This window comes from Elephantulus edwardii, unplaced genomic scaffold, assembly GCF_000299155.1.
Source record: "Elephantulus edwardii isolate Elephantulus edwardi_28Jun2011 unplaced genomic scaffold, EleEdw1.0 scaffold00080, whole genome shotgun sequence".
Lineage (NCBI taxonomy): Eukaryota > Metazoa > Chordata > Mammalia > Macroscelidea > Macroscelididae > Elephantulus > Elephantulus edwardii.
Genome location: NW_006399830.1, coordinates 11,709,165 through 11,717,444, shown reverse-complemented (window position 1 = coordinate 11,717,444; position 8,280 = coordinate 11,709,165).

Below are 8,280 nucleotides of genomic sequence, written 5' to 3'. Positions count from 1 at the left end.
CAGGACCCATGTGGGTCCAAACCCCGGCACCGAGCCCCGTTCCATCCTCCAGCGAGCTCCCTGCCTGCGATCTGGCCCCAGAGCCCTTGCTCCTTCCCTTGCCCCAGCTCCCCGTGCCCCTAACCCCTCACCGTTCCTTCTGGTGGATCTAGGATTTTTTTTACCCCAGAGCGCATTACAGCTGGGATTTGTTGAAGGTTGGCCGGGAGAGGTTGGCCCTCCTTCCAGGATTTTATTACCGGGAACCTCCAGCCACAAACTTCTTCCGGAGAGTTCCAACCTCAGCCCTTCTCCTTCCCCCATTGCCTCACCCAGAAATCCCCCTGATGCCCCAGGACTTCTGCTCTGGGTCTGATGCTGATGACCACGCTTTCCTCCTTTTCTTTTCAGCTCCTAGCAGGAACCCTTCTATACTAGCCGAAAGGGGATTTAAGACCCAGCGCCCTCTTCTCCCCTTTGCCTCTGCCCTAAATTCTGTGCTCAGTCCTAGGCCTGAGGTCCCATTTTCTTTCTAGAAGCTGGGAGCAGCTACAGCATCTAGCTCTGGCTGGAGAGCTGTACTCTAAGGGAGTGAGCATGTGTGGGGACTAGGCAGCTGCAGGTGCTGTCTAGTCAGAGCTCTCTCTCTCTCTCTCTCTCTCTCTCTCTCTCTCTCTCTCTCTCTCTCTCTCACACACACACACACACACACACACACACACACACACACCTCTCTCCACCAGCTGGCTCCTCTCTGGGCCCTGGCCCTGGCCCTGCTAACCCCATTCCATTTCCTAGGGCTACCAAGGTGTTGCCCTGGAGCCAGGCCAGCCTCCTGTGGCCCAGCGTGGATGCCTGGCACTCCTCCCAGGCTGTGGGCACTGGCTTGCTGGCTGGCAGGCAAGCAGGAGGACACGTTCCAGCCATCTCTCCTTCCCTGGAGAGCCTGGCTCAGAGTGCCCTGGCAGAAGAGACGATCACACCCCTTCCAATTGTTCAGACTTCAGTCTTGTGTGCTGCAAGAGCAGGCTTTGGTGGGAGTGAGAAATCAAGACGCACCTGCTGGGGGCACTTGCTCTTCTCAGGGTCACTGCCAGCAAGTGGCAGGGAGGATACTGCTTAGCTGAGGTCCAGCCCTTTTCCTATGATCAGGGTTGTTCTGTGGGGCTGGTCACCTCAGAACCCAGGTTCTAGCCTTGGGGGGAGGGAAAACACACTCTTGTCCTCACAGTCCATGTCCTGCCAGGCTCCACTCGTGATAGCACGGGCAGTGAATAAAAGAATGTGTGTACCTTTTACCTTGAATCCTGCCTTTCTGGCATGTCTTAACCTCATTCAGAAATTTACTCCTTTTCATTGATCAAATGTTACCTGGGAAATGGTTCTCTGGGGCCACTGCCCTGCCTGCCAGGTGCTCCCAGTATAGTTAAGTGATGAGACCTGTGAGGAAGCCAGGATGGCTTCCTGGAGGTGGTGACATTCCATCGTGTTTCAGGAGTGGAGTTACAGCAGAGAGTGGTGCAGGGACGCAAGATGGGGCACTGAGAATTCTGGAGCAGCTGGGAGCCTCTGTGACTGCAGCAAAAGCTGAGCCCAGCAAGGGAGGCTACGTTGGTGGAACTTCATTGCACAGACAAGGAGCAATCATTAAGGGTTAAGTGCTTAAAGTACTTGATTGCTAACCGAAAGGTCAGTGGGTCTGACCTCATCAGCTGCCCCCCAGGGGAAACCTGTGGCAATGTGCATCTGTAAAGATTAAAAACAAAACTCTCAAACTCAATTCATTGTTGTCAAGTCTTAACCGGCTCACAACTGACCCTCCGATGGATTTCTGAGACTGTAAAGCTCAGAGGAAGAGATTGCTCACCTTTCTCCCAAGGAGCCCTTGGTGGATTTGAACCATCAGGGAAGTATGGAGTTTGAGTTAGTAGCACGACTCCTTGAAGACTAGGGGACCAGAGCTTCCGGTTAAAGATTTACAGCTTTAAGGGAGCTCTTGTGGTCTAGTGGCAAGAAGCTGCACTGCAGTCCCAGAGGTGTGCAGTTTGAATCCACCAGATGCTCTGCTAGAGAAGGAAGAGCAATCTCCTCCTGTACCAGTCAGATCTGATTTGACAATACACACACACACAAAAAAGTAAAATAAAATAAAATAATTTAAAAGATATTTACAGCTTTGCAAACCCTATGGGACAGTTCTGCTCTGTCCTGTAAAGTCCCAGGAGTTGGAGCCAACTCAGTAGCAATGGGTGTTTTGCTTTATATGTGCTGACTAGGAGGAGTCCATGGGTTGTACGGATAGTTAAACCCTTGACTATGAGCCAAAAAGTGGCCAGTTCAAACCCACCAATAGGTGCCTCAGAAGACAAGGTTGAAGTTTTCTTCTGCAAAGTCAACAACCTTGAACATCCTCTGGAGAAGTTTTGCTCTGCGTATGTGGGGTCTCGGTGAGCCGTGGAGGTCTGCAGGGAGGGTTTTCCAGGCGGAAGGATCTGCAAGTGCAACTATTGCGAGGCAGGATCGTGCCCAACACTTGGGAGAAGCAGGAAGGAGGTGGGGTTGCTTGGAGCATCACGGTAGAAAAAAAGCAGGTGATGTCGGAGAGGTCAGATCCTGTGACGGCTTGTTAGAGGCCTCGAGGCCATTGGCTTCTACTCTGCTGGAGTGAAAGCCACAGAGGCTTTTGCTCAGAGGAGGGACCTGCTCTGTCTTAGGCCTTAATCACATCGCTCTGGGGGATGATTTAGGAGACTATTGCAGTTGTGCAGGTGAGAGGTGACGGGACCTGGGAGCAAGGGGACGGCCATGGCGATGGTGAGACATGGTCATGTTCTGCAAGGTACAACCTCCAGGATTTGCTGGCGGAGTGGATGGGGCAGGGAATGGGTGAGCGAGCGGAGTCGAGGACGGTTGGCGTCTTAGGTAATTAGTGCTGCTCCAACAGAGCCGTCACAAACTCAACTCACTGCTGTGGGTTCTGAACACACGTGTCCCTGACACAGCAGGAGGTCTTCAGAGGCTGCACGTCCCACGGGAGGAGATTGCCCATCGTTCTCCCAGTGAGCAGTTGGGGAGCTTGCCTGCTTTTAGGTTGGCAGTGCAATTCCTTACCCACTAGGCCGACGGTTGTAACAAACAGATGTGTTCCCTTAGATAGTTTTAGAGGCTAGAATTCCAAATGTGGGGTGCCAGCTCTCAAGGAAAGCCTAGGAGAAAAATCCTTGTTTCTTTCAGTATCTGTGGCCGGGTGTTCCTTGGAGGTCTCCCTGTATCCCGGCCTTCCCTGGCGCCCAGGAGCTACTGTAGGAATCCGAGTCCCAGAGGTCCCTCTGCGTTCCTGGTGATTTTCTCGGTGAGGCTGAGTCCTCCACTCTCTGTTTGCTTTCTTCCCCATTAGCTCTTCTGAGCTGGAAGGTGTTACAGGTCATCTGACATAAACTCCCTTTACAGATCAGAGCTGTGAAGGGACTAAGAGGTGCTGCTTTCCACTCTTAATCTTCTTACAATTACTTGGTTTATCAGATCACGGAGGATCAAGCCACAGCATCCACTTTATGTCATTGCTTACCTGTATTTTGGAAGCACACAGTTCTATCTGTGACAGCTAGAGTTGAGGTTTTGGGCTTAAGCGAGGAGATACACGGTGTTGCCATTTGTGTGATGATGGGGGAAGGATGGAAGGAGAACAGTTTGAAGTTAGAGGTAGGTAAGGATTGGGGTTCTGGGCCTGCCCAGTAGACATCCCAATGGGGAAGACAATTTGGCCATGGTCTATATGAGTCTGCAATTCAAAGGAGAGGCCCAGGCGGTCCAACAAAGGACAGAAGGATTTTTTTTTTTTAATTTGTTCTATTAGGTTTTTATACGCAAGTACCGTCAAATTGAATCTGACTGGTACAGGAGTAGATTGTCCCTCCTTCCCCAGCAGAGTATCTGGTGGATTTGAACCGCGCCTCTCTGCGATTGCAGTGCAGATTCTTGCCACTAGGCCACCAGAGCTCCCTGGACAGAAAGATTTTTAACAATATATTTATATTTATGGTGGCTTCAGCAGCACATATACTAAAATTAGAATGATATGGAGAACATTAGCATGACCCTTGAGCAAGGATGACACGCAAATTCGTGAAGCACTCCAAATTTTTTTAAAAATTATGTTTATTAATTTATTCCACAAATATTACCTGAGTGCCTTCCCCCCTTTAGATTTTTTTTTACATTGGTTTGTTTACAAAGTTCATCTATTTGGTGTTTAATACTATTCTTCATTCATATTGTGTTTCATATAATCATTCTCAACCTTCCTTATAAAATTAATCACCATTGGATCTTGCTCATCATTTACTGTGTCTTTTCAACCAGATTCTTCCCATTTCATTCACCCCTCCCTCCACCCACAAAAATGTGCAACCCTGTGGTTTTGCTCCTACCCATCCTCACCCCTTTGCTCCCAACCCTTCTGCCCTTGGGTTCCCAGACATGTTTTACTAGTTATCTTCTATTTTTACAATAATGGTCTTATGCAGTATTTGTCTGCATGAGACTGAATTAGTTCACTCAGCATGATATTCTCCAGTCTCTCCCAAGTTATGTAGTATTTTTTTTAAAAAAAATCATTGCTCCTGAGTGCTGCATAGTATTCCATTGTGTGACTGTACCACAATTTCTCAATCCAATCAGTTGTGACTGGACATTTGGGCTGATTCCGTGTTCTTGCAATGGTGAATAATGCAGCTGTGATCATTGGTGTACAAATCTCCATTTGTGTCTCAGTTCTAATTTCCTTGGGGTGTATTCCTAGTAGTGGAAGAGCTGGGTCATACAGAGTGGATAGAAGGATTTTTTTTCTTTTTTTTTTTCAAATTTAGGTTGTTTATTTTTCATTTCAATGAACATCTACAGAGATTTTGGGATTCCATTCATTCATTGTTGCACCCTTCTCCCCGCACAAACCCCTCCCCCCTTCCGCCCCCCATTTGCTCCTCTCCTTGAAAAGCAAAACTCCCTCATTGGTACACAATCCCCCCCCCTCCATGGATAGAAGGATTTTTAAGCAGTTGAAGGGCTTCTTCAGTGACCACATGGAGGACAAGAGTTAGGATTTTGAAAGATGAGCCAAAAATATCTCCAGAGATTTTTTTAATGTTGCTGTGCCTTATTTCAATTACGAAAGAGAGAATACCGGTTTGTTGTAAAACACTGAATCAATAGACAGATGGTAGGAATTAGAAGCAAAGGCCCTGGTGACTGGCCTTGTGGGAATGAGAGCAGAACGAGGGGTCCCATGAGCTTCTGGTCTGGAGGTCTGGAGGATAGCAGGGCTGGGGGCAAGGGAATGGGTTCAGTCTGGGACAGGGAGCAGTTGAGACCTGATACCTACATCAGAGAACCAGAGAGACTGTTGTGGAACTCCGGTGGGAGACTAGGGGATCCTGAGCTGGGATTGAGATGGAAGTTGTGGGCTACATGCTAATAAATGTATGTGCTTGCATGCACCGTGCCCGTGTGTATCTGTGTGCGCACGTGCCCGTGTATCAGTGTGCGCATGCACGTGTGAAACAAGGGCTGAAAATGGGAAAGATGCACCTGACATGGGAGAGTCATCAGATATGAAGAAGCCAGGGCTGACATAAAAACTCTCTAACCATCCCAGAGGCGCACAGTTTGAATCCACCAGATGCTCTGCTGGAGAAGGAGGGACAATCTCCTCCCGTACAAGTCAGATCTGATTTGACGGTACATGCACAAAAAATAACAAAAATTTTAAAAAAAACCCACCCCAAACCTGGCTAACCAACAAACAGGTAACTCCTGAGGTGGGGTACTTCCGTTGGGGTTTAAAGTGTGGGGTAGGAGTTGACTAGGTGAGGGGTAAGTGGAGGGAAAGGCATTTGGGCTGTGGAGTGTGAATAAAGCAACATATGAAAGAGCAGGGCTTCTAGGTGGACCCAAGAAGTTCTCAGAATGTCCCCCATTCTTTGATGTGAATGACTGGTGCACCCTCAACTAAAAAAAAAAAAGTCCTGAAGACTCCCTTCCGGCCACAGGGGTGGATAGGGGCATTCTGCTGGTGTCCCTCTCCATGCTGGTTCCAGGGACTCAGGTGTCTATCTGTACTGGGGAGAAAATCCTGGTGCCTCAATGGAGCACCTACATCCCTCCATGGAGATCTGTCTGGCCCTGCCTCACCTCCCCGAAGCCTCCTTCCCTTCCACCTGTGCTGGCCATGGGGTCTTACCTGAAACTCCTTCAGCCTTGCACACTCAGGCCTGGTGTGTGTCCTTCCTCATGGTTTAAACAGTCTCCTCACTATTTGCTTCCTCTGCCCCCAGCACCTGGCTAATACCATATGATCTTCTCTACACTTTGTTGTGTGCCATCGAGTTGGGACTGACTCCTTGCTGCCCCTCCAGCAAGTTTCCAGAGGCAGTTAATTGCACAGGAGGAGATTGCCCATCCTTCTCCCGTGTAGCAGCTGGTGGATTTGAATCGCGTGCCTTCGGGACTGTAGTGCAGCTTCTTACCACTAGGCCAGCAGAGCTTTCCTCTCTTGACCTAACCTCTCCAAAAAACCGTGCCTGACATGAACTTCAGGCTCCTGTGTGGTCACAAGGACCTGTGTTTCTCCAGCTTCCAGCGCGTGTCCTTGTGGCTGTTATAGTCTGTGCAGGTGTCTGTCCTCTCACTGGACAGGGGACGTTTAAAGGCCAAGAACCTGCTCCTGTTCTTGTTCATTCCCGATGGAAATGGAGTGAGGGGGGGATGAAGTGTGATTATGAAGAGAAGAAGCGAGGAACAGTTGTGCGCTTGGATAAGAAGCTTCCCTCCCAAGGCGTGTTAGAGGAAGGCTGGCCCTTCGGGAGCTCCCAGAGCCCCTGGGCACAGTTTGGGGTTCCTATCCCACTGGGTGATGGCCCTCATTGTTGAGAACTGCTGCCATCTGCTGGACGAGGCTGGATGCCATCCAGGGTGAGCACCTGTGTGCTCCTGTCCCTGTGATGACAATCAGGACCTGTCTCTCCAGAAGTCCTTGGAGTGACGGGAGAGACACATCACTGGTGACAAGACATTGACAGTGACAAGAGAGGCCACTGCAGTAACTGTGGAAGAAGGAAGAGGAAGAGACTTTCGCAGGGCTCTGGAACAAAATTGCCCCTAGGGCAGCTGATAGAGGCCTCAGGCCTGTGGCTCTGTATCTGTGTGTATTCCCCTAGTAGCCTTCTTGGACCACTCTGGTAGTTGTGTGACATACCTTACCCGATCAGAGGGCCTCCCTGTGGTCCACTTCACAGATAAGGAAGTGGGGGGTTACAGAAGGAAACATGAACTAGGTCCTAATGCCTGGGTAAAAGTTTATAAGCTGTCCAATCCACTAAATGTCAGATAGTTTGATCCCAAAGCCCAGACCCCTGCTCAGCTGACAGCCCTCCCTCCTCCCTCTATCCAGGACTGCAGACTGGTTTATTCCAGCTTGATCACCTGCTGAGAATTTGCATTCGCAACTCAGATAATCTGAATCTGAGCCTACATTTTAACAAGATCACTTGGGAAATGAAAATCATCGGGGAATCTATAAGCATCACTTGGAGATGTTGTTAAAAATGTATATTTTGTGTATCTGGGGCAGAAATAAAAATTCTCAGTCAGGGCAAGCTCCAAAGAACTGGTTCAAATCTCTTCTTCTGTCTTTACACCCTTATCTGGGACCATTGTCCGACTCAAGCTGAGGCCAGGCTTCAGGGGAGGGAATTGGGTGAGTCCCTGACTAGGTCCCACTTAGTGTGTGCTCTTTGGGTATGCTTTGGGGCAGAATTCACTGACCATAGGTTATTTCTTCCTTTTCCTAATGAGAGGACAGAACCAAATCAAACCCAGAAGAACTTGGGTCACAGATTCTAATTTGAAGTTTCAGGGGTCGAGGTGAAATTATCAACTCCCTAGATGTATTGATTTAGACAGTTTTACATACAAGTTTAAAATCACATACTCGTTAGGGACTAATCTGACGTAGGCATGCTGTCTTTCGTCTCTCACATTTTGCAAAGCCATTTATCCAAACCCTTCTCTTGCATTTCTGCTCCTCAGTGTTACTGTCACATGTCATTGTCAAACAGAGCCATTCCTCTGAGCTCCTGAACGGTCTTCTTGAAAACATCGTCTTCACTATTGCTTTGGAATACAACATTTTTAAAACCCCCCCGAACGATGCAATCCATATTAATCCAACCCCAAGAATGCATTGCATGGTAGCTTTACATCTCAATGCTGGGTTAGTATTTATCATTTCCTTAGAGTCACCAT